Below are 27713 nucleotides of genomic sequence, written 5' to 3'. Positions count from 1 at the left end.
TTGGTACTAGGAATATTTAATTTGAAAGTTAAGAAGACTGAAAGATTATTTCTCAGATGTAATAGCTTGTAATTAAGTTGTTATCAACTTTAACAATTCAAAAAGCTATTTTCTTATTGTAACTGGTCATTATAAGTTAGGGTTTTTTCCTGCCAGTTTTAGGACCGCTATTCTTATTTATGAATTTCATTACTGTCAAATTATTAATCACACTAAGAAGAATTGTTATGTCAGATCGTAACTCATAGGCCATTTATATGTTCAATTTACAAGGTTTAAAATAGCTATGTTGTTATATTTGTGAATAATTAAATGAGTGAATACTGTGACAGAAAATATAAAAACAGATGAAAATAAAATGCGCCTGCAATTTCATTCATTAACTACGAATAAGAAGTATAGTTTTGCTGTAAAAAAAAAAAAATCACAAAACACTTTGCTGGCTTTAGTCTGAAAATGCAAGCACTGGTTTTAAAATGATTTTCTTAAATGTAACATTAAATACATTTAATTGAAGAGATTCATGCTCTAAAAACTGTACTGTCGCTCCTGCCTGGGATAGAAGGAGTGGAAATTCTAAGACTGAAAGCAGTGTTGTGGGGATAACTCCATCACTCCGGCCCACTTATAATTAGTTATTTGCACATCATGTACCCATTTTGTTCTTAGGAGCTAATTAGGCCTCTGGCTACCTTCTCTAAAATCTAGACTCTCCCCAATCAATTGCAGCCATGGGGGATTTCAGAACAGACCAGGGGTGAAACATTTGAGAACTTTTTATTTTTTATTTTTATTAGCATTTATTTGATGCTGAATTTACTCGCAGGTAAGGTTTCCAGGCGGGAATTTCCTCCCGTTCTCAGGAATTTTTTTCACTTTCCCGTTCCCGAATCCCAAGATAGAAACTGTTTTCTGTTCTCCACGATGAATCGTTTCCGCAAAGTGACGGCTGATATTACCAAGCACCTGGGCTCAAGGAGTCGATTTTCCCGATTTCCTGAGCAACTTTTCTTGGGATTCGGGTACAGAAAAGTGAAAAAAATTCCCGAGAATGGGCGGGAATTCCCGCCCGGAAATCCTAGAGATAAACAGGAAAAATGTCTAAGAGATACATTGTCAGTAGTATATTTATTTCCCATTGTGGGTGTTACTGGGTTCAAGGAGCCGATTTTCCCGACTTCCCAACCAACTTTTCTCAGGATTCGGGAATGAGAAAGTGAAAAAATTCCCGAGAATGGGTGGGAATTCCACCTGGAAACCCTACTCCCAGGCCATAAGATTTTTTTTTTTTTAATTTTATTTTTTAAATTTATTGGGGTGACAATTGTTAGTAAAATTACATAGATTTCAGGTGTGCAATTCTGTATCACATCATCCATAAATTACACTGTGTGTTCACCACCCAGAGTCAGTTCCCCTTCCATCACCATATATTTGATCCCCCTTACCCTCACCTCCAGGCCATAAGTTTTTGTTTCTTCAGTTTCTTCTGAGACACCTTTTCTTCTGTGCAACCTCCTCTCTGGTTTGGAACAATCTGCTCTTTTGCAGTAAGGATCCCTCAGTGTGGCAGGGGGAGCTCACGTATGGGTTCATTAGCCCATGAGCTTGGTAAGTTCTGTGCTGAATCTGGGGAGCTTTGTTCACCTGGATTTGCTCAGCGACCAGAGAATCTACATCGAAACCCTTAAGTGCAGTATTCTTCTCTGCATTTTTCAGCATTTGCACCAAAATTCTGCAGCTTTTTGGGCCACGGACCCTGCGTCCAGCCCCACTGTTTGGCCTGGCACACCTCCCAACTCCACCACTGTACCGATGGAATGGCACTCATTGCTCCTGTGACGTCCTTCAGACACATGGTGGCTGTTCGGATAAGCATACCCTTGATGGCCTGGGCAGTTTCGCGAGTGTTCTTAAAATGAACACAAAGATTTGAACCTCTCGATTTACATGATTTTGCGGGATTTTCTGGGTCAAGTGAATAGCAAACCATTTTCAGAGGTCACCTCAGGCTGCTTACCTGAGGTGAGAACTTTCTAATGTTATAATTAACTTATGGATTTAGCATATGGAAAACAACTTGTTACTCTAGATGAAATATCCATGCCCTTAAATAAGACCAGTACCTCCACCTGCACCCTACATCTCATCCCTTCCCAGCTACTGAAGGCATCACTCCAGCAGTTCCCCCCTTTTATTCTGGTATTTCCCCCTTTCTATTTGACTATCCCCATCAGCTCATAAACGAACATACTGTCATTTCTCTGATTTCACAACACAAACTTCCTTTGACTTTAATTCGTCTGCCAGCTATCTCATTTCTATGCTTCCATCTGCAGCAAAACCCTTGGGAACCGTTCTTTACACATCCTGCCTCTAATTCATCTCCTGATTTCCCCTCTTACATGTGCTACAATCAGGCTTTCACCCCCCACCTCCACTAAAGTGGATCTTGTCCTGCTTAACAATGACCTTCACGACATAAATCCCAGGGTCAATTTTCAATCCTCATCTTAGTTGACCTATAGGCAGCACTGAATATAATAGACACCCTCTTCCCTTTTCTATTAGACTTCTTTTTTTAAGGAGGGTGCAGCTCACAGCGGCCCATGTGGGGATCGAACTGGCAACCTTGATATGATCAGCACCACGCTCTAACCAACTGAGCTAACCGGCCACCCCAAGAAATAAACTTCTTCACTTAGCTTCCAGGAAGTAGACGCAAAGCATTTGATCGTTGCATGTGATGACGTATAGTTTGTGATAAGAAAAAATCCTGAAAATGATATCAATCAAAATAAATGTAATGGGGGTGGCTGGTTAGCTCAGTTGGTTAGAGCGTGGTGCTGATAATACCAAGGTTGCCAGCTCGATCCCCCGCATGGGCCACTCTGAGCTGTGCCCAGCTTAAAAAAAGAAAAAAAGAAAAGAAAAAAAAGAAAAAATAAACGCAATCAATTGGATTCACCCATTGAAAGAGAGCGAGTATCACAACAGATTAATATAACACAATGTATAGTTATAAAGACTACTTAAAGAGACACATTATAAGTAAAACAACACAAAGTTTGAAGATAAAAAAACGACAGGGAAATAATAACAGAAAATGTAAATACCGAATACAAATAATTTACATAAAGAACATTCACAGAAACAGAGATACAGCATAATCAAGGCACAGCTCCCCAAGAATGATTAAAATCAGGGATTTTTATGTCTCTGACGAAACAGCAGCATGGCCTGATTTCTGATTTCTGACATCACCTACTCTCTGTGGATCTCTAGACCGAAAGGACATGTACCTCCTGCTATTGCTAGTCTCTCAATGGCTTCACCTTCCCATTTGGTTTCCTTGTATTAATGTCACCTGGTAACCAATTCTCTGTATGAAATTTGCTCTTTGAAAAAACACTTCGAGTGATTTCTGTTTTCCTACTTGGATCATGACCGATACAAAAATACGCATTTTTTGAGCAAAAATAAAACCTATTCAAATCACATGGTGTCACAGGTCATAAAATCTGCTGGTTCTTTTCCATTTGCCCGCCTCCACCAGTCAGTCTCTGTCCTTCTCGCCTTTCTTCTATGCCCTAGGTGGTAACACCTGTGAGCTGCATTCCCTGGACTCCTTACGCTCTGGCTTCCAGTCCCGTCTAGCTACTGGGAGGTATTGGCAGGAGATTGGAGAACATGAAGAAAGAGAGATTAGGGCAATTTTGCCCTGTTCCCTCCCTGCCTAAGTGGCTGCCATAGTCCTGACAGGAGCAGTGCCCTTTTGTTAACTTCAGCTTCATAGAGAGCATCGTCCTGTTCCCACTGCTCCACCTCTCACTGGGCTCCAGCACTTTCCTTCCTTTGTCCCTTAAAACCTTGCAACCGTAATAGTCCCTTTTCACTGTTGATAGTCCCCAGGTGCCATGACCTCCCTCAACATATTCGTAAGTAAAATGTCGTCAAAATCCCAGTTGAGTTGTGCCATCTGTTTCCTAGACCCTGGGTGCTGCTGAAGCATAAGTGATACATAAAGGAAGCTTAACCCATTTTCCAAGAACTGATATCACAGATGAAAATATCTCACAACACAATTAGATTAGAAATCAACGATAAAAGTTAAGTACACATATACTTGTTTTGCACTGGTGTCAGCCAATCAATAACTGATCTAGTGACTGGACCAGCTCTTGTGGTTCTTATTAAGACTGTAAGATCCCTGGGCCATGATGGCACAAATCCAAGAGCAGCGAAGCCACCACTACTGCTGGAGGTGTGAGGAGATAAAAACGATCAGAAGGCCACTAATAACAGTTCTTCAGATGGGGTTCCTTCAGATTCCTTGGGAGCTGCTGGAAACTGCAAGTACTACAGAAAAGTTCACAGGTCACATGATGCAGAATCCTCAAGTTTTGGCAGCCTTACAGAAGTGACTTGACGTTGTCTCCCACACTCCTTCAAGCTCCATCAAGACTTTACCTAAAGCAGTAGAGAAGAATCAATGCGCTCACACAAGTCCAGGTAAAGTGTGCTCACACAGAAGCCAAGTTCTTTGATGAGGTCCATGACATGAGGGGAAGTACGCACCACTGTCCCAGCCTCTCCTTGACAAGAGCAGGGAATTTGTCACTTGTTGATGTTGTGCCGACAGATGCAGAATCGGAATGGTGAGGAGGAGAAATTGTCTGGAGACGTGAAAAATAAAGTAGGCATAGCAGAAAAAACAACAGCAGAAGAGCCAGGCCCCAGAGGGATTCCCGTGTTCTGGTTCACCATCTTCAGAATCATGGATATGCTGAGTGAGTTAGTCCAGGAATGTAATGAACCAATCTTGCAAACACCTGTGGGATATTAAAGTGACATTTTCAGAGCCTGCACAGCCTATGTCTCTTGTATTAGAGTTTCGCTTTGAACCCAATGACTACTTTACCAATTTAGTGCTGACAAAAACGTACAAGATGAACTCGGAGCAAGATAAGGCCAACTCCTTTTCCTTTGAAGGTACTGAAATAGTTGACTGTGATGGGTGCACTACTCACTGGAAGAAAGTAACAAAATGTTACGGTCAAAACGATCAAGGACAAGCAGGAACAAAAGGGTCGAGGCACTGTCAAAACAATTACCAAACAAGTTCCAACAATTCGTTTTTCAACTTCTTCAATCCTCTGGAAACATTGGGGGATGGAGAATCACTGGATGAGGATTCCAAATTTGCATTAGCCTCTGACTTTGAGATCGGACACTTCCTTCACGAGCAGACAGTCCCATGGGCTGTGCTGTACTTCTCGGGGGAGGCCACACAGGATGACACTTTGAAGAAGGTGAGGAAGGAGAAGAGGAGGTGTCAGGAGGTGAGGAGGAGGGAGCAGATGAGGACGACGCCAAAATTCGCCGAATGCAAATAGCAGTGAGAAGCGAGTTTGCCTCCGCCGGTATAGCTGCTGCCCGCATGTCTGTCAGGACTCAGTCAGGGCTATAGCACCATCATACTGATAGTGCTGACGTCTGACTTGTTTCCACGTGCGTGATTTTCACTTCAACTTTTCGTTGTCCTTATTATTTTGCTTACCCTGTATAGTGGCAACTTAAATGCATTTCAGAAATAGCCGATTTAATTCCAGCGTGCACGATGGACTTCGGTGCAGCTCCGTAGACTTTCCCAGGCCCTGCCTTCTGGAAGGCCCATTAGACCCCATAGAGGAGGGTCCTGTTCTCAGAGTGTTCTTTCTTTGGTTTTATTTTCCTTGGTTGTATTTTTCTTGGGGGGTTGTGACACACACGATGCTGAGGCGCGAGCTTCTGTGATTCATCATTTATCCATTTTTTCCTGCTGTGAGGGGTTGGGACACACACTGTGAGGGCTTATCCTCAGAGTTTCCGAAACTATGTTTGTGACTGGAGAGTGTTCAGGCTTACTTATGATACATTTGTAACTGAATACGGTGCTTTCAATGTGTACGGAATAGTTAGAATATTCTATTAAAGTTGTGAAACACAAAAAGGGCTGGGGGTGGAAGGTCACTGAATGGATGCCCAGGGCAGATGTCTGGGGACGTGGTTCCATGGCATCTAGAATCAACTGCTCCATTCCCACTATCGGACCGATTCTGCTTTCATTTGAAGAAACCCACACGCTTTGTTTCCAGCCATTTGGTCTTCTGTATCTGAGTGCTTCAGAAGAGTTGTAGTGTCCTGTTCTCAGAGTGTTCTTTCTTTGGTTTTCTTTTCCTTGGGGTGGGGTGGGGGTGGGGTTTGTGGATCACACGACCCAGAGGAGTGAGCTTCTGTGATTCACCCTTGTATTTATTTGTTCTTTCATGCTATGAGGGCTTGGGATGCATGCTGTCGCTTGTCCTTGGGAGTTTCTGAAACCATGTTTGTGACGGGAGACCTGGTGACTTGACCAGGTAGAGGTGGCGCCATGTCTTCTGGGAGGGAGGCCTGTGTGGAAGAAACCGCTCCCACTCCTGCCGCCAGCTGCTGATGGCAGGAGAATGGTTCCATGACATGCAGACTTCACTACTACACTCTGCTTTAAGGGTGGGGGTTGTGGGCAGAGCCCCGAATGTGCCCCTTCTGTGGTGAGGAACCTGGGCTTGGAGGCACAGCTCTCTGTTCAGTGTGTAAGTGTCCTCTCTCACTCTCTCAGTAGCACCCATTTCTCAGCCCCACGTGCATCTTGGCTTAAAAGCTCTGCATTCAGAGTGATCTTTTCTTGGCTGGTGTGTGGGGTTCCCAAGTATGTGACCATGGTCCCTGGTAGCTGGGGGATGCCAGGTCCACACTGTGACCTGGCCTGAAGAGTGCTCAGCCTTACTTATGATACATTTGTAACTGAATACAGTGCTTTTAATTTGGACAGAATAGAATATTCTATTAAAGTTGTGAAACAAGAAAAAGAAAAAAAGGTTCTCGCTTCAGCAATACATATACTATTAGGTTGGTGCAAAACTAATTGTGGTTTGAAAGGTTAAAAATAACTGCAAAAACCTCAATTACTTTTGCACCAACCTAATAAAATTAAAACGATACAGAGAAGATTAGCACGGCCTCAGCACAAGGATGACACGCAAATTCGTGAAGCGTTCCATATTTCTGAATTTGCAAAGGGGAATGGAGACAAGAAGCACGCTGAACAAAAAGGACTACTGTATATATGAAACTTTCTTTTACATAAACTTACTGGTAACCACACACACACAAAAACCCAGAACTGAGACACATAACAAAACAAAACAAAAAAGATAACAGAGGGCAAAATCATAGAACACCACCAAACTAAAATAACAGACAGAAACAAAAAGGCAAAGGAACAATGGAGACACTGAGCTAACAGAAAGCAAAATAAAATGGCTATAGGAAATCCCCGTATGTCAATAAGCACCCTAAATGTAAACAGACTGAACTCACCAATAAAATGGTACAGAGTGGCAGACTGGATGAAAAAACAAAACCCAACGATATACTGCCTCCAAGAGATGCATTTCAGCTACAAGGACAAATACAGACTCAAAGTGAAACAGTGGAAAACGGTACTCCCATCAAACGGAATCCAGAGAAAATCAGGTGTATTCATACCTACATCTGACGAAACAGACTTCAGGATATAAAAGGTAACAAGAGACAAAGATGGACATTTCATAATGATAAATGGGACAATACAAGAAGACATAACACTTATCAATATCTATTGCCAGAATCAGGGAGCACCAAAATATAACAAGCAACTACTAACAGAACTAAAGAGAGAAATGGACCAAAACACAATTATAGTAGGGGACCTAAATACATCATTGACAGCTATGGATAGATCATCTAAACAGAAAATAAATAATGAAATAGCAGCCCTAAATGACACATTAGATGAAATGGACATAATTGACATTTATAGAAAACTTCATCCTAGAACATCAGACTATACACTCTTTTCTAGAATATATGGAATATTTTCAAGGATAGACCATATGTTGCGACACAGAACTAGCCTCGGCAAATTTAAGAAGATTGAAATCATACCAAGCATATTCTCTGACCACAAGGCTTTGAAATGGGATATCAACTGCAAAAAGAAAGCAGGAGAAACCAAAAATACATGGAGATTAAATAACATCCTATTAAGGAACGACCGGGTCAATGAAGAAATAAGAGATAAAAGATACATATAAACAAATGACAATAAAAATATGTCATATCAAAATTATTGTCGTGAATGCAGTAGTAAGAGGGCAATTTATATCATTAGACACCTATCTCAAGAAACAAGAAAAATCCCAAATAAACAACCTAACATTATATCTTAAAGGACTAGAGAAAGAAAAACAAATGAAACCCAAAGTCAGCAGAAGGAAGGAAACAAAATTAGAACAGAACCAAATGAAATAGAGAACAAAAACACAATAGAAAAAATTAATGCAACAAAGAGCTAGTTCTTTGAAAAGATTAATAAAATTGACAAACCTTGGCTAAATCCTGAGGTAAAAAGAGAAAAGACACAAATAAAATCAGAGATGAAAGAGGAGAAGTCATGACGGATACCAAAGAAATACAAAGGATCATACGAGAATGCTATGAAGGACTATATGCCACCAAATTCAACAACCTAGAAGAAATGCACAAGTTCTTAAAAACATATAGCCTTCCTAGACTGAATCACGAAGAACTGGAAAATCTAAACAAACTAATCGAAAGTAAGGAAATTAAAACAATCATCCAAAAACTTCGCAAAAAGCAAAAGTCCAGGACCAGATGGCTTCACTAGTGAATTCTACCAAACATTCAAAGAGGATTTAATACCTGTCCTCCTCAAATTCTTCCAAAAAATTGAAGAGGCAATACTTCCAAACTCATTTTATGAGGCCAACATTACTTATGATACCAAAATCCGGGAAAAATAACACAAAAAAAGAAAACTACTGACCAAGATCTCTGATGCATACAGATGCAGAAATCCTAAACAAAAATACTAGCAAATTGAATACAACAATACATTAAATGATTATACATCATCACCAAGTGAGGTTCATCCCAGGGGCACAAGGATGGTTCACCATTCGCAAATCGATCAATGTGATACATCACGTAAACAAAATAAAGGACAAAAATCATGATTGTATCAATAGATGCAGAAAAAGCATTTGACAAGATACAACATCCATTTATGATTAAAACAGTTAATAAAATGGACACAGAGGGAAAATACCTTAACATAATAAAGGCCATATATGACAAACCCTCAGGTAATATCACAATTAACAGTGAAAAACTGAAACCCTTTGCTCTACATTCGGGAACACAAAAGGGCTGTCCCTTATCACCTCTGCTTTTCAACATAGTAATGGAAGTCCTCGCCAGAGCAATCAGGCAAGAGAAAGACATGAAAGGCATCCGAATTGGGAACGAAGAAGTTGAATTGTCACTTTTTGCAGATGACATGATGCTACATATAGAAAACCCTAAAGACTCCTACAAAAAACTATCAGAAATGATAAATGAAGACAGTAAAGTCGCCGGCTACAAAATCAATGTACAAAAGTCCATTGCATTCCTATATACTAACAATGAAATCTCAGAAAAGGAAATTAAAAAAAAATAATAATTCCTTTTGCAACTGCAACAAAAAGAATAAAATATCTAGGAATAAACTTAATCAAGAATGTGAAAGACCTATTCACTGAAAGCTATAAGAAAACTATATTTTTAAAAGAAATTGAAGAAGACACAAAGAAATGGAAAGACATTCGTGTTCATGGATTAGAAGAATCAACATAGTTAAAATGGCCATATTACCCAAAGCAATACACAGATTTAATGCAATCCCCATCAGAATCCCAATGGCATTTTTTAAAGAAATAGAACGAAAAATCATCAGATTTGTATGGAACCACAAAAGACCCCGAATAGCCAAAGCAATCCTAAGAAAAAAGAACAGTGCTGGAGGTATCACACTCCCTGACTTCAGCTGGTACTACAGGGCTACAATAATCAAAACAGTATGGTATTGGCAGAAAAACAGACACACAGACCAATGGAATAGAATTGAGAACCCAGAAATAAACCCACATAAATATGGACAGATAATTTTTGACAAAGAAGCCAAAAACGTACAAGAGAGAAAAGACAGCCTCTTCAATAAATGCTGCTGGGAGAACTGGAAAGCCACATGCAAAAGAATGAAACTAGACTGCTGTCACCTTGTACCAAAATTAACTCAAAATGGATCAAAGACCTAAACATAAGACCTGAAACAATAACCTGCATAGAGAAAACATAGGTACTAAACTTATGGACCTTGGGTTCAAAGAGGATTTTATGTATTTAACTTCAAAGGCAAGGGAAGTAAAAGCTAAAATAAATGAATGGGACTATATGAAACTAAAAAGCTTCTGCACAGTAAAAGAAACCATCCACAAAATAAAGAGGCAACCAACAGAATGGGAGAATATTTTTGCAAACAATGCCTCCAATTAGGGGCTAATATCCAAAATATATAAGGAACTCATATAACTCAACAGCAAAAAGCAAATAACCCAATTGAAAAATGGGCTTAGGACCTGAAGAGACATTTCTCCAAAGAGGACAAAAAAATGGCAAATAGACATTTGAAAAAATGCTCAACATCACTAATCATCAGAGAAATGCAAATAAAAACCACAATGAGTTATCACCTCACCCCAGTCAGAATGGCCATCATCAACAAGACAAATAGTAACAAGTGTTGGAGAGGCTGTGGAGAAAAAGGAACCCTCATACACTGTTGGTGGGAATGCAGACTGGTGCAGCCACTATGGAAGGCAGTGTGGAGGTTCCTCAAAAAATTACGAATAGAATTACCATATGACCCAGCAATCCCTCTCCTGGGTATCTACCCAAAAAATCTGAAAACATTTATCTGTAAAGATATATATGCTCCGATGTTCATTGCAGCTTTATTTATGGTGGCCAAGACACGGAAACAACCAAAGTGTCCTTCGATAGATGAATGGATAAAGAAGATGTGGTATATATATACAATGGAGTACTATTCTGCCATAAGAAAAGATGAAATAGTGCCATTTGCAGCAACAAGGATGGATCTCGAGATTATTATGCTAAGTGAAATAAGTCAGACAGAAAAAGTCGAGAACCGTATGATTTCACTGATGTGTGGGATATACAACTGAAAGCAACAAAGGAACGAGACAAACAAAGAAACAAAAACTCACAGACACAGACAATAGTTTAGTGGTTACCAGAGGGTAAGGGGAGGGGGGTGGTAGAAGAAGGAAAACGGGGTCAAATATGTGGTGATGTATTATAGTAATGTACACTTTAAACCTATAATTTTACTAGCCAATGTCACCCCAATAAATTTAGTAATAATAACCCAAAATTTTGCAAGATGCCCTTCAGCAATAACCATCAGCAATCTTTGAAAAGATACAGATTACTTACAGCAGCTGGAGGTTACACAGCACACCTGGAGCCACACAGTCACGTGGGGGTGGGGGTGGCCAGCAAGCACAAGCCTGGGGTTCAGCTTTTATTAGTGTCGAGGGTTGGGGCCTAGCATTTCATGGGCTCACTGTTTATTGGTTAATTTAAACCATAAAAGCATGAATTTTAAAACTTTTATTTATTTAAGTGTGTGTTTCCAGGACCCATCAGCTCCAAGTCAAGTAGTTGTTTCAATCTAGTTGTGTAGGGTGCAGCTCACAGTGGCCCATGCGGGGATCGAACCGGCAACCTTGTTGTTAAGAGCACCGCGCTCTAACCAACTGAGCTAACCGGCCGCCCCCAAAGCAGGAATTTTTTAAAGCAGGGAAGAGAAGAAAAACAAGTAACTTAAAAAAAAGGTCAGTTCTAAAATCAAGCAAGATCTCTAAAACAAAGGACCCTCAGTGCTGGGAGGCAGCCTGGCTCTATCTAGGCTGGCAGTGTATTTATGAAACCAAGGGTCCTCATGATTTTGATTTGGTTGGTGACTAAAACTTTAGAAATCAATTTTTCTTAATCTCTCCACACACCTCATAGCCCTAGCCTTTCCCCCTGTTAACCACTAACCCCTGAAGCCACAGAAGACAAGTTATGACCTGAGGTCACAAGGTCTGGACCTCCAGCAGGCTAGCGATAACTTTTTTGTTTCAATTACAGTTGACATTCAATATTATGTAAGTTTCAGAAGTACAGCACAGTGGTGAGACGTTTATATAATTTACGAAGTGATCCCCCTGATAAGTCTGGCACCCGCCTGACACTGTATATAGTTATTACAATAGTATTGACTATATTCTCTACGCTGTACTTTACATCCCCGGGACTATTTTGTAACTACCAATTTGTCCTTCTTAATCCCTTCCCCTTTTTCATCCAGTCCCCCAAACGTCCCCCATCTGGCGACCATCCGTTTGTTCTCTGTACTAAAGGTAACACGTTGACCTAAGTTATGCTTAAAGCTCCTGAATCCTGAAATGGAACTGCGATGCACTGGCTACTTTTCCATGAAACCAGACAAGAGTTGATACAAAAGCAGACCTCAGAGCTGTCCTCGAGACCTGAAGAAATGATTCATTACCCTTACCTCACCTCCAGCCAGTGAGCTCCTAACGCAACCTCGAACTCCTAACCCATGGTGTCTTGCGCTTTTGCCCCATGAAATCTGTAACCTACACGCCACGGGGGCGTCAGGTCTTTCAGAGCATGAGCTCGCTGGTGCTGTGAAATGGCCAATCCTGTAATAATAAATTACTTCCTTTCTCCACTGCAAACCCTTGCTCATTCTTTTTTTTTTTTTTTTGGCGAGTGCACTGAGGCAGATGGACTCACATACTGTGGTTCATGACAGCCAGATAGTCATCTTTGAAGTGGATGCCTCTTTGAAGTGCATGCCTGGACAATCAAAGCTCAAGTCAGGCACCTGCATTATAAAAAAGAAAAAAAAAAATGTCAGGGCTTACACTCCAAAACTCCTAAATAACTAAGGAGATTAAGTAGATCTCACAATGCAACTTATAACTGAATTGTAATAAAAGCACTATATTTTGTAGTAATATTTGATGGCATTTTATACATACACCTTTAATTTAGTTTTATCTGTTTGTGTCCTAATTTATTTCTTTGCTATTCTTGTTTGCATCTCAGATCTTCCTTCTGGAGTCTTTCTTCTGCCTGGATAAACTCTTTAGAAGTTTCTTCAATGAAGGCCATTTCTAAGTACGCTCTCCCAGTTTTGTTTATCTTACATGTTTTTATTTCCCCCACACTTTTTAAAGATGGTTTGGCTAGATGTACACAATTGTATATTGATGATTATTTTCTCTCAACTCCCTGAGAAATATTATCCCATCTCGTCTTCTTGGTAGTTGATTCTGAGATCTCTGTCTATGGTTTTCTATAGTCTCACAAGAATGTGTGTATTTCTTTTTGTGTCTCCTGCCATGTATACCTCTTGTCTCCTATATACAAGGATTCATGACTTTCATCAGATCTGGAAAACAGTCAGGCCTTACATCTTCCAAAATTACTCTTCTCTAGTCTACACTTCTTGGTCTCTGATTTGATACACAGAATATTTATTTCGTATAACAAAATGACAACAGGTTAAATCTGCATGATAGGTATGTGGGTATTTCAGTATATTTGAACAATTTGATAATAAAAAATAATAACTGCCCATGGCTAAGGATTAGCAAGTGCGTAAACGTTTCTGAATGGATGAGCATATCATAAAAGCAGAAAATATAAAAGAAGTTATTAAAATGATAAAACCTAAAAAGCATAGCTGTCTTCCAATTCCTCACTAGCATTTGAACTACCTTTGAAGACCAATGCAGCTATATTAGATACTAAGGAAAGATGCCCATATTTCCCTGGAAAATTCTGGAATGTATCTTAAATTCTTAGTATCAGGGTCACGGAACACTTAGCAGTAAAGCATTATATCCTCGCTAACAATCGCATCACTTGTGGCTTGTTTCTCATAGAGGAACTTTTCATTGTGGTGTTATTGTCCGAACATCAAGCGTTGAGACTGTACCTAATTCAAGTCAACTCTGTATCTCCAGGGTCCAACACAGCAGCTGACAGCGAAGAGACACCCAATAAATGTTTAATGCAGCAGTTCTCAAGCTTTAATGAGCATAAGAATCCCCTTGGAGAGCTAGTTAGAATAGTTTCTTGGCTGCCATCACAAGAGATCTTGGATTCAGAAGTTCAGGTGGGGGCCATGAATTTGCATTTCTAATCAGTTCACAAGTGCAGCCCATAGTGCTGGTCTGAGGACTGCACGGTGAGTAAAACTGGTTTAATGAATGAAAAAAATGTATGTGAAGATATGTTGCTTGGGGAAAGCACTGAAATTTGCTTGTTATTATCTGATTCTCTTTTTGAGTGATTTATATAAAGAGTGGTCTGTTTTTAGTTCTTTGAAGAGGCCCTGAAGGTGATCAAGCCCTCACATTCAGGCCTCTTTTCACACTTTGGTCTACGCTCTTCATACTCCAGCCACACCAATCTACTCTACTGTCACCTAACTCACATGCAGTTCCACACCCAAGTACCATTACATATGCTTTGCCCTCTGTCTGAATGTCTTACTTTCAATCAAAACTTCATTCAAGGTTTAGGGGAGGACCGATGGCTCAGTTGGTTAGAGCGCGAGCTCTGGGCAACAGGGCTGCCAGTTCGATTCCCACAGGGGCCAGCAAGCTGCGCCCTCCGCTACTAGAATGAAGTCAATGAACTGCTGCTCAGCTTCTGGGTAGCCAAATGGCTCAGTTGGGTGCTCGGGCTCTCAACCACAAGGTTGCTGGTTCGACTCCTTCACTCCCGCAAGGGATGGTGGGCTCCGCTCCCTGCAACTAAGATTGAACACGGCACCTTGAGCTGAGCTGCCGCTGAGCTCCCGGATGGCTCAGTTGGTTGGAGTGCATCCTCTCAACCACAATGTTGCCGGTTCGACTCCTTGACTCCCGCAAGGGATGGTGGGCTGTGCCCCCTGCAACTAACAACGGCAACTAAACCTGGAGCTGAGCTGCGCCCTCCACAGCTAAGACTGAAAGGACAACAACTTGGAAAAGTTCCAGAAATACACATTGTTCCCCAATAAAAGTCCTGTTCCCCTCACCCCCCCCCCAAAAAAAGAAAACTTCATTCCAGGTTTAGCTCGAACATTTAAATTCAATTCTTCCTCCATCCCAAATATGAATCACAACTTCTCACCAGCGCTCCCCTCCCCTGGGAACTGGCATATCTTTACTACCATCCAAATTACATTAGGAGTGGTCATTTATGTCCCTCTCCATCCAGCTTACCTTCCAGTACTATCCCCGACCTCCAACACGGTACAAACATCCATCACAGAACCCAGCACATAACAGATAGTTAATAAATGCTGGCTGAACTAGAACTAAGAGGACAGGTTTAGGTCGATGTTAATTCAGCATTAAAATTCCAATGGAACAAGCACTATTTTCATGATGCTGTCCATGAAATGGTGTGAGCCTATGTTCAGGTTAATGCCTGCTTTCCCTGCATAACAGTAACAGGTCCCACTGTCACTCTCAAAAGGATCTTATCTAGAAGGGTAACATATGGTTGCTTCATCATCAGCCCAGGTTCACTTACAGTAAGATCTGGCCAAATGGCGCCTCTGGTTTTCACTTTCTCCCACTGGCCCCATCATGTACTCAGCTGGATGTCATCTGACGCACAACGGATTCAAGTAGACAAGCTACACAGGCCATGCTCGTATTTTTAAAACCGTTTCTCACTTGCTTTCTTAGTGTGAAAAGATGAGCCACAGGAGGAAGAGGTCTCACAGAAGAGATCAATCCAAGCACATCCTTGGACAACTGCAGCAGACATGCAAATAAAAAGCAAGCTTTTTTTTTGTGTTTTTTTTTTTTAAAAAAACACAAAAAACAAGCAAGCTTTTGTGAGAAGGAAAATCCCTGACTCAATACTCTAGTACCTGACATCTAGAAGGGGACCGGGCCAACCATTCATTTTTAATATAGATTGCTACCGTGTGTCCCTGAAAATAAGACCTAGCCGGACAATCAGCTCTAATGTGTCTTTTGGAGCACAAATTAATATAAGACCCAGTCTTATTTTACTATAAGACTGGGTATAATATAATATAATATAATGCTGGGTCTTATATTAATTTGTGCTCCAAAAGATGCATTAGAGCTGACTGTATGGCTAAGTCTTATTTTCAGGGAAACATGGTACAAGCAAGCACGAGAATGATTATTTTATCAGCTAAAAAGAGCTCCATAGTAAACCGATTAGCCAAATACGTGACAAGTGACAGTGTTTGACAACTGTGAAATAATCTATAGTTACATAATTTTAAATGATAAGCATATTAGCTTGGCTATCAATGAGGACACTTTTTTTGCACAACAAAGAAATGAATGACGTTACTGAGATGCAAAGCACTGCAATGAAAAGAACACACCCTTAGAGTCATGCAGAAGTAGGTTTACATTTCAGTTCTGCCACTCGCTACCTATGTAGCCTCTGGGCCACTTGGCTTCCTCATCTATAAATACCGAGTAATAGCACCTACCAAACAGGGTTGCTGAGAATAAACGAAATTTATGACGAGTCTAGCACATACAAAGGATACAATGAATACCTATTATATTATTTTATTGGTTTTCAAAAACACAAAGTATTGTACAGATATATTTTTACAGTTAAACCAAAGTTTAAAAATTCTTACCGATTGTTTTTAATATAGTAACTCAGGGTATTTTCAATAGTCCTCTAGGTGTTCTTAGTGAAAGAAGAGAGCGATAATGGAATAATTAAGCTCGTTATAATTTTTGTTTGTTTGTTTCATTGCACAACAGCACAACCACCAGTAAAAGAGTAACTGGAAACACAGATGTATTGACTGGATATTAACCTCTGGATGCTAAAGAACTAGGTATACTTTCTCTTTTTCTCACCATTGAATTCACTGAACCAATCAGTTTTTTTTGAAAGTTGTGACCACAGACTATATTTATTATGGGCACTATCTAGATTTGACAATGTTTCTTTGAATCGCCGCAAACATATACTGATTTTGGGCTGAAGTGAATCCTTTTTCTGAAATCATGTTGATTCCACGAACTCAAAGTATGTTTGGACTGAAGTCATACATTGATTGTGGGCTTATATTCAGAATATAGCTGTCATGAAATCTACTCGAAGAGTAAAAGAAGATGATAATATAAATGTTGATGATTTAGGCCTGACTGGTAGTGACACTTTTCAGTACTGAAGTGTTCTTTATGGACTCCAACACTGGAGTACCCCATACACGCAAAACATGATTTTAAGAACTGCGAAGCATTCTCTTTTCTTAACAGCAAGGAGTGTTTGTTATCTCATTCCTTTCTGATTCTTCAACATCTATGCAGTGCCTGGTACTTCATTCTGACAGGTTAGAATGTATTAATATGTAAATATGTAAGAGGTGAAAGCACAATGCTTTGAGAGGTCACAGCGGGGGAATAGTCCCTTGGAGTTCCCCTGCTGGAGTGTGCAGACAGGCTACAATCAGTGCTGTGATGGTTAGTTTTATAAGTACCCACTTATCTAGTCACACTAATTTAAGTGTTGCTGTGAAGGTGTTTTATAATCAGTAGACTTTAAATAAAGGAGACTATCCTTGATAATGGAGGTGGGCCTCATCTAACAAGTTGAACAGCCTTAAGGGTAAAACTGAGGTTCCCCTTAAAAAGGAGACATTCTGCCTGAAGACTCCCGCCCAAGTTTCAGATTTGCCAGCCCCCACAACTGCATAAGCCAATTCCTTGAAATAAATAAATGCACATGTATACGTCGGTGTGTGTTACTGATTCTGTTTCTCTGCAAAATCCTGACTGATACAAATAGAAACCTAACAGCCACACAGTAGACATATACCAATATTTTCTCTAAATAACTGCAAGGCTAAAGGGGCACAGAATTTGTCACCCCAAAATATGCTTCTTTAGCATAAGGATTATTTTAGCCTGATTGAAAAACAACAACAAAACAGCACACCTGAGAGAAGCTCTGAAAACAAAGTAGAAGTTAGTAACCCTTTTGTAACAGACACATTTATAAGGGAAATCTCCATTTGTAAGGGTCTCTCTCTCTCTCTTTCTCTCTACCAGGAAGAGGAGGATGATTCTAAATCTCTAGAAATTCTTATCAATGGAAGCAAGAACTTAAATCTGCAATAACAACCTTACCCTTGTTTACTGAGCTTTGCTAGAAAACCTTCCATAACTGACCCACCACCCCCAACAGCTGGTGGCTTGGGCCATTTCAGGAGTTACTCAGTTTTCCTGGGTCTCTCCCATGTATACAGGAGGTATCCATGTTATTAAACTTGTTTTTTCTCCTGTTGATGTCTTTTTATTACAGAGGGGGTCTCAGCCAAGAACCTAGAAGGGTAGAGGGAAAATTATTCTTCCTCCCCCACAAGACAAATGCCTGAAAGCTTTGATCCAGGGATCTTTAAGTTGGGTGGTTGGTATTACACCCTAGCAATGAATGTACAAAATAATTTGGTAGCTTGAAGAAAATTACCTTTGGAAAAAGTATTAAGACAGGGGAATTACAATGATGGCACTAAATCTATTTTTGAGATTTGGCTCTCTGGTATAATTTGATTTAACACGTGTAATTTAGCTTGGGACTTTTTGAAAGCTTTTCTTTCTCAACTTTCTTTCTGCCAGGTCTTAATGATTTTGCTTCCTATACATTTACAATACATACCAGTTTCAATGTTTCTATTTACTTCGGCCCAGTGCTGGCCCTGTGACTTGGGAAAGGTTTTGCATCTGTATGGAATCCGCTCCTGGCTCCAACTTAAATCTACATAACATACGCAAAGGTTGTGATAAACAGCTTAACCGTACCTCCCCCCACCCCAATGAACAGCTCCGAACTCAATAGTAAATTGCACTACAGGCCGAAGCAATTCATATCTTGGTTAGAAAATATAAAACTTGAGATCAAACAAAGACTCAGCGCTGGAGTTTGCAGTAGTTTCCAGCAGATTCTGCCCCGCCAACTCTCCTCTTATTTTAATAAATCTTCCTTCTATATTTCTACCTGCCTCGTGAATGCTTTCACAACCCGCGAGGGAGCTGCCACAACCAAAAGTACAGTGCATCAGACCTTGGACTTCAACCTCAGTTAAAATTCCCGTTTTGCCTTTTACTAGCTTCATCACTTTGACAAAATAGTTAATCTCTGATAAAGTTTCTTCAGCTTCAGTTGGAATGAGGAAAATAATATCTACTTCAGAGATTTGTTAGGAGGGATAAACTTGACGATTTTTACTTTTATTTTTTTTACCCTTTCAGCAGCATCTCCCTGTTTCCCCCATCTCCCAGCCACTGGCAACCACCATGCTACTCTCTTTCTATGAGTTCAATGTTTTTAGAGTCCACATATAAGTGAGATCACACAATATTTGTCTTTCTCTGTCTGACTTATCTCACTTAGCACAATACTCTCTAGGTCTATTCATATTGTCACACATGGCAGGATTTCCTTATTTCTTAAAGCAGAATAATAGTCCATTACACACACACACACGTATATGTGTGTGTGTGTGTGTGTGTGTGTGTGTGTGTGTGTATGGAGGTATTTTATAACTGTGGTTATATCTATATATCTATATCTATATATAGACACATGTATGTCTCACATTTTATTTATCCATTCATTTGTTGAAGAAGTTTAGATTGTTTCCATATTTTAGCTATTGTGAATAATGTGGCAGTGAACGTGGAAGTACAAATATTTCTTTGAGACAGTGATTTCATTTCTTTGGATAAATACCCGGGAGTGGAATTGCTGGGTCATAAAGTAGTTCTATTTTTAGTTTCTTGAGGAACCTCCATACTGTTTCCCATAGTGGCTGCACCAATTTACATTCCCACCAACAGTGCACGAGGTGGGTTCCCTTTCCCCCACATCCTCGCCAGCATTTGTTATCACTTGCCTTTTTAATAGACAGCCTAACAAGTGTGAGGCGCTATTCATTGCGGTTCTGATTTGCTGACAATTTTTACTTTACAAAATAAGACATTTTAGCAAATACCTGGCACATCCAGGAGCTCAATACAACTCAAATAATAATAATTTGTTTTCTTAGCTTGTGATTACCATTTGATGAAAAAAGATACCCCTACAACATGTGTATACACATGTATGTGTATATATAGGTTCTAAAACACTACTACGAAGAAATGTAGCAATCATTTAGCCCAGTCCTTCACTCAGATGCACATTAGAACCATCCAGATGGGTTTTAAAGACTATATGATTCCAGGTGCCCCAGGTCCTTTTTCCTTTCTTTTATCCCTTTGTCCCCATCCGGACTACCAAATGATTCTACTGTGGCCACAGTTAAGAAGCATTCATCTATCAAATATATGGTGATGGAAGGAGAACTGACTCCGGGTGGTGAACACACAATGGGATTTATAGATGATGTATTACAGAATTGTACACCTGAAACCTATGTAATTTTACTAACAATTGCCACCCCAATAAATTAAAAAAAAACAAAACAAAAACAAAACAAACAAACAAACAAAAACACCAAAACCAAAAAACATTCATCTGATGCAGGCCTCATTTTCCATATAGGAAAGTGAGGGCAAGGAATTGACTGCTTTGGCCCAGGTCTCTTCTCACTTTGGAACTTTACAGTTCTTTGCAATCGAGAGCGTGACATTATTCTGAGGCTCAAAGGAGGATCCTTGTTCATGCCACCGGGGGTAACTCCTGTGTTGACTTGCTTCTGCTCCATCCCCTTTAAAGATGAACAGATCTCCCTCCCTATGAGTTTGGTTTCTCCAGTTTTACACTGGCTCAGACCTTGAGAGGTTCCAAGAGCAAGTGCCACTTTTTTAAGCACCAGTGGAATGGAGAGTCAAATACATTATCTTACTACTGTCAGCACCGCTGGGCTGTCAGAATAACAGCGTGCGATTTCTGTCATGAGTGCTCGACTCAACCCCTTAATTGCTTCGAGTCTCGGGATGCAGCACGGAAAGAATTGTCCATTGAAAGCAGATAAGCAACAGTGTCAACGGGAAGGTATCGTACATGAATAATACGTGGCGTCAGAATTACTGGCATCAGCACACAGCCCTAGGCTGCCAGTGCTCCAACTGCGATGACCATTCTCTGTGCACCCAGCACAGGCCAACACACTGACCTTTCTTGTGCCACAGCATGCCGCCCTAGAAGGACGCGTTCAAGTTTTAAAGTGTTGGTGTATTAATTTGAAACAGAACTGTCAAAAGGATTTGGAAAAATAAATCACCTTATTTTACCTCTATAATCCTGCCATATCAGTGTCTGTTCCGTTTATTTGCATGTTGTCTGTACGTGTGTATCTGGTGGGCATACAGAATGAATTTTACGGTTATAATCCACTGACTATGCACTTTAGGGTTTTATTTTCCTTTCATTATAAGTATCTTCTGAGTCAGGGGTTTGCAGAGTCTTTTTGTAAAGGTCCATAAATATTTTAGGCTTTGCAACCATATAGTCTCTGCAGCAGCGACTCACCTTCGCCGTGTAGCACAAGAGCAGTCATACAAGATACAGAAGGGAATGGCATCGCTGTCTTCCAACAAAAACTTATTGACAAAAATAGGCAGTGAGATGGATTTGGCCCAGCTCAGTCATAATTTGCTGACTCTTATTGCAAAACAGGCTCCATAGTCACCATTTTTAATAGTTACATAACATTCTATCTAGTGGGGACACTAACATACTTAACTACCATGTTTCCTCGAAAATAAGACCTAGCTGGACTATCAGCTCTAATGCGTCTTTTGGAGCAAAAATTAATACAAGACCTGGTCTTATTTTAATATAAGACCAGGTTTTATATGATATAACATAACATAACATAATATAATATACTGGGTCTTATATTAAATTTTGTTCCAAAAGACGCATTAGAGCGGATGGTCCGGCTAGGTCTTATTTTCGGGGAAACACGGTATTAACTATCACTGAGCACTTTGTTTTCTTTCTGTGGATGGATGTTCAAATAAATAATGTGCTATTATAAATAGCATTTGAGGGAGAGAGAGTCTTTCTCAGTCTGGGTTACTTTTCTTACCATACATTTAAATGTGAGGAATCCAATGTCTAGGCCAAAAGGTGCCAAACTGCACTAAGTGGGTCAATTTTAACACCATCAGTAAAATATACCTGCTTCTGCACACCTCTGTAAACGTCGGATTTTAGTTTTACTAGGTTAGGTGAAGCAAGTCATTATTCAAGAGAACTGTTCCAAAACCCACTTTTTATAGTGAGTTCTCTTTGCAGGATATGCTGAGTGGCTTGCATGAAGTCCAACATCCAGATAATGGGAGGGCTGAGAGCTGGACCAGGTCCTTTGAGCACCATTTTCCATTTCAACACACTTCCTCATAGGAGCCATTGTTCTCAACCAACTGTCAGAAGACGACAATACAGACTGTTTTTCCTTCCTTGTCTGAAAACTGGGTCATGGGGCTGCCAGATGGTTCAGTTGGTTAGAGTGCGAGCTCTTAACAACAGGGTTGCTGGTTCGATTCCCACATGGGCCAGTGAGCTGCACCCTCCACATCTAGATTGAAGGACAATGACTTGGAGCTGATGGGCCCTGGAGAAACACACTGTTCCCCAATATTCCTCAACCAAAAATAAACACCAAAACTGAGTCATATTAGTCATCCTGACTTGCTGGGGCTCATTTAGAAATACCACACCCCTCAAGATGCACAGAGAGACTGTGAGGACATCAAGTGGTCAAATGTTTCAGTAAAACCAATTTTATGACCAATATCCGTAAGTAAGATAGGACTTAACCACCGTCATATGGACCATGATAGGCTACGTTCCCAGAATTTAAGGGAAGCTACTGGAATATAACCAACCATAAAATTTTAAAGCCATCGCTAAGGACAGTGAAGTGGAAATGTTACATTTTATTATTTTATTACTATTTCACTTGATGGATGGAAATAAAGTAGTGCTTAAGAAGTGAGAAAGGAATTCAGCTCCTGATATAGGAATAATATTCCAAGTGAGTCACTTTACAGTGTCAGCCTTTGCCTCTGCTGCTCTTTGTGCATTCCATCGTCCACATCGTCCCCCTACTTCCTGGGTTACACCTTGCAAAAAACGAGTCACCACATACCTTTCATATGTCATCTAAGTCCGAGAACAATAGATGTTAACTCTTGCGGCAGGGCGCCAACTGAGAGGCACGAGAAAGCAACTGGATTTCTGTAGGTGACCAAGGCATCACTAACTTGATCCAGATGATAATGTGTGTGTGTGTGTGTGTGTGTGTGTGTGTGCGTGAAGGACGAGAAGCAGTCACTTAGTGAAAGTGTAACCACCACAGAGAAGGAGACTTAGCAACGGGAGCTTGGCAACAGGGCAGTCCAGGAAGAGGTGAGCAGCGTTTCCTGGGAGGTATGTGGAGAACAGTTTTAAAAAAATAAAACCCCAAATCAATGAGAAGTACACACGCTAACAGAGATTCCCCATCTAAATGTATGAACGGGGCATGGAGGTCAGTGCTGGGGCTGAATTACGGAGATAGGTCTCTAGCCCTATGTGTGTGCTTCTAAGAGTGTGTATGGGGTGTGTGTGCAACGACTGAGTGACCAAACTATTTTCTAGGAGACACTGCCTGGGTTCAAATCCCAGCTGTAACACCTATTAGTTATAAAACTTTGGGCAACATACATAACCTCTCTGTGCCTCAGTTTCCTCATCTGTAAAATGGAGAATAAATGTATTTATCTCATAGACCTTTAGTGGGGATCAAATTGGTGTGTGTGCGCATGTGTGTGTGTGTATACTTACATACTAAGGCAGAATCTGTCTCACAGGTGAGTCACAATCAAAATAATCTACCCCAAATTGAACGCAGCGTAATTTTCCTGAAGAATTTACCTGACTGTTAAAAGCAATTCTTTTCCTCTAGGACTCTCTCTCTCTCTGATTTCTTTGAGGCAAGCTCAAAGTACAGACTGAACTCAGGAGGAATTACAGAGGTCTGAGGCATCATTGCCAGGTACAAACTTTTCCAGGTCTGTTGTGTTTGTTGAATCTTTCGTTATGTTAATAGAATGATCAAACAGTAAAGTTGTTTTTTTTTTAACTTTTATTTATTTATGTTTTTCCAGGACTCATCAGCTCCAAATCAAGTACTTGTTTCAATCCAGTTGTGGAGGGTGCACCTCACAGTGGCCCATGTGGGGATTGAATCGGCGACCTTGTTGTTAAGAGCACCAAGCTCCAACCAACTGAGGTAACTGGCTGCCCCAGTAAAAACAGTTTTATCTGGCCCTTATTTGACACATCAATTTTGTATACCAGGGGTGCCAAAAAAAATGTACACAAGTGGACACTTTGGTCAATGTTGCTCAAGCAGTAGTTCGCCATAATCAGAAGTGTCTGGACGCTGATGGGAAACACTTTGAGCACCTCTTGTAATTGCAGAAGTCACACGTGACTTGTATTCATCTTTCGTTATCGGTATATATTGAGTATTACAATTTTAATACAGTTTTCCTTTCTTAAAATGTGTATACATTTTTTGGGCACCCTCTGTGAGTGTGATAAATCGCCATTTTACTGCTATATGCAAGAGTAAAAACATGTGTTAAGTACACACATATAATTTATATTAGAAAAGTAACCCACATTTGATTAACTAAATCTAATGATCTTTTATAAGTACTGGCCTTTACACTATCATTAACACTGCTGGAAACCCAAAAGTAGTATGTATTTTTTAATTTTTAAGGTAACAAAACCCAAGAATTTATTAATCAATGAGCGATTTTATTGAGCGATCACTGTGTCCAGCATAGTATCATTTTTCTCAATGCAGAAGTAACTGCCAATAGCTTCAAAATATTGGCTTAGGCCTTGTTTTGTGAACACTATAGAAGTTACTCATTCCCGCCACTTGAACAAAATCTAGCGAATACTGTATTCCTATTGTGATATTCTGGAAAACCATTTAGTTCTAAATACCACTAAATTCACATCAGGCAGATGGATAAACACTAGTATCCTGTCAGTTTTGTTTATATCTCATATCCCCAAAAAGCTGTTATCAAGGAAGTGTGTCCAATGTTTAGCAACAACCAAAGTCAAACAAAGACTCATTTTCATTGAAAGTGATACAAATATATAGTTATATTTATATTTGACACATCTCCATATTAATACTTCTTAGACTTGTATGATTCTACCACTAATGCTATCTAAATTGTCACATAGACAGAAAATTTTGCATCCTTCCTCACCCATCTCATTCTCCTGCTTGAGATGTCTCAGTATACTCTCTCCAAATCCTCCTTGTTTATTTTTCTAGGCTCATTCCAATTGCCAAGTCCTGTGAATCTTTACTCAGATGCCAAGGGAGAATGAATACCCAAACACCTACTCTAATAGATAGTAAACATTCTAAGAGCAAGAGCTGTCTTGTTCATGTTTTTATTGGGCTCAGAGTCTAGCCGTTACTTAGAGAAGATGATGTTTATTAAAATCAAGGTACTTATTATAGCTGGATTGTGTCTTTCCCCCAAAATCCATATGTTGAAGTCCTAACCCCTACTATCTTACAATGAGACCATATTTGGAGACAGGCTCTTTACAGAAATAAGTTAAAATGAGGTTATTATGGTGGGTGCTAATACAATATGGCTGGTATCATTATAAGAAGAGAAGATCAGGACAGATACATTCAGAAGGAAGACCACGTGACAACGTAGGGAGCAGTAGACCATCTATGAGCCAAGGAAAGAGGCCTGGAACAGATCTTTCCTCCTGGCCCTCAGAAAAAAACAACTCTGATGAGAACTTGATCATAGACGACGAGCCTCCAGAACTGTGAGCAAATACAATTCTGTTGTTTAGGGTATCCAGTCTGTGGTACTTTGTTATGGCATTCTTAGCAGACTCACGCAGCACTTCCTGTGGCTGGTGGTATTTCCTGTTCCCTCAGTTTCAGTGGGCTTCCTCCAAACTTTGGCCTAGTCAGCTAACCTAAGCCTTGCCTTGCCTTTCCTCTCACAGAAACTCTTTAGTTGCTGTTTGCATGAACTTTAAAAAGCCCACCTGAATTTCGCCCTGTGGTATTTACCCCCACAATAGTATTGTTTAGTTGGCCCTTGATCCACCACTTCTCCCAACTTCCTGTTCTTGAAATACTGGGTTTTAAGGCCCTAAGCATCCAGACCCGTCCCCATCCTTGGGAAGGAGGAGGAGGAAGGTAACTACTATGAGCAGAGCACAACGCCTACCGGGAGGCATTCTCCCAGGTCTACCACGTTCCCCTTATCTACGCCTCTGAAACCAGTATGATACCCTTGGCCATTCTGGACCGTCTTGTAACCTTCACATGTTCAGCTCTCTGATTTTGTCATTACTGCTTCACTGGAATGTGGGCTCCTATGAGTCAACAAAGTGCTTTATTTCAGGTATTTCAATATAGAATGATCAATAAAGTGTTGATAACTGAGCTGAAGGGAACTGATCTCATTCAGATATTGGATTGTGAATTCAATACTTGAAATTAATATATACAATTAAAATATCAGAAAACTGAGTTTACCTTAAGTAAGATGTCTCTGCCCTTGATTTACGTACAAGTTCATTGCCATCCACTGACCCAAGAAGCCACACGCTCACTGTGCTGGTCTTGGATTCCAACCTATGATCAGTTCTGCTTTCAAGATTCTAAACCCATAGAAGGAAGGAAGCCCTGAGCTACTTCAGAAAGTCAGGTATTTTACCTAACCAAAAATTAATACATTCCTTTATTGTTTCCCTTCAATTCTGCTCTAATGGCTTCCAATGTCAGGATCCCCCCCACCCCCACTTTAATATGCTTTTTCTGTCTTAAGTTCATTAAATATACTCCTACCCTTAAGAATGACAGTAAAACTATGGTACCATAATTCTGATATATAAAGAAATATTTCTTTTCTATAACTTATAAAGGCCATAGAATTCATCGAAAAGTTGTCATTATAACCATATTTTCATGGAAATTGTGTTGACTTTAAGAAGATCAAGAAACAGATCTTTTCTTCCTTAAATCAACAGACGTTTTTACATATATAGCTGAGAAATCAATCAATGGTAAGAAAAAAGTGTTCTGGCCCTTGTTAAGCAACATACAATGAGGGCCGGCCCAGTGGCTCAGGCGGTTGGAGCTCCGTGCTCCTAACTCCGAAGGCTGCCGGTTCGATTCCCACATGGGCCAGTGGGCTCTCAACCACAAGGTTGCCGGTTCAATTCCTCGAGTCCCGCAAGGGATGGTGGGCAGCGCCCCCTGCAACTAAGATTGAACACGGCACCTTGAGCTGAGCTGCTGCTGAGCTCTCAGATGGCTCAGTTGGTTGGATCGCGTCCTCTCAACCACAAGGTTGCCGGTTCGACTCCCGCAAGGGATGGTGGGCTATGCCCCCTGCAACTAGCAACGGCAACTGGACCTGGAGCTGAGCTGCGCCCGACACAACTAAGACTGAAAGGACAACAACTTGAAGCTGAACGGCACCCTCCACAACTAAGATTGAAAGGACGATAACTTGACTTGGAAAAAAGTCCTGGAAGTACACTCTGTTCCCCAATAAAGTCCTGTTCCCCTTCCCCAATTAAAAAAACATACCATGAGAAGACTTAAAATCGCAAACATCAACTTGGACCTG

General features: G+C 40.4%; 2 non-coding genes and 2 pseudogenes across 2 annotated transcripts; 2 read left to right on the top strand and 2 right to left on the bottom strand.

Moving 5' to 3' along the window:
- Positions 1–1465: 1465 nt before the first annotated feature.
- LOC117025809 (60S ribosomal protein L17-like) lies at positions 1466–1993 on the bottom strand (annotated as a pseudogene).
- Positions 1994–3917: 1924 nt separating this feature from the next.
- On the top strand, positions 3918–5470 carry LOC117032374 (nucleosome assembly protein 1-like 4; annotated as a pseudogene).
- Positions 5471–6986: 1516 nt separating this feature from the next.
- LOC117030313 (U6 spliceosomal RNA) lies at positions 6987–7088 on the top strand. The gene has a single exon (XR_004424363.1). It is a non-coding gene; the product is annotated as a U6 spliceosomal RNA (small nuclear RNA).
- Positions 7089–11685: 4597 nt separating this feature from the next.
- On the bottom strand, positions 11686–11759 carry TRNAK-CUU (transfer RNA lysine (anticodon CUU)). Its single transcript has one exon. It is a non-coding gene; the product is annotated as a tRNA-Lys (tRNA).
- Between the last annotated feature and the right edge of the window lie 15954 nt (positions 11760–27713).

Source organism: Rhinolophus ferrumequinum, chromosome X, assembly GCF_004115265.2.
Source record: "Rhinolophus ferrumequinum isolate MPI-CBG mRhiFer1 chromosome X, mRhiFer1_v1.p, whole genome shotgun sequence".
Lineage (NCBI taxonomy): Eukaryota > Metazoa > Chordata > Mammalia > Chiroptera > Rhinolophidae > Rhinolophus > Rhinolophus ferrumequinum.
Note: the sequence above shows the minus strand (reverse complement) of the source record. Positions and strands in the feature narration are given on the sequence as shown.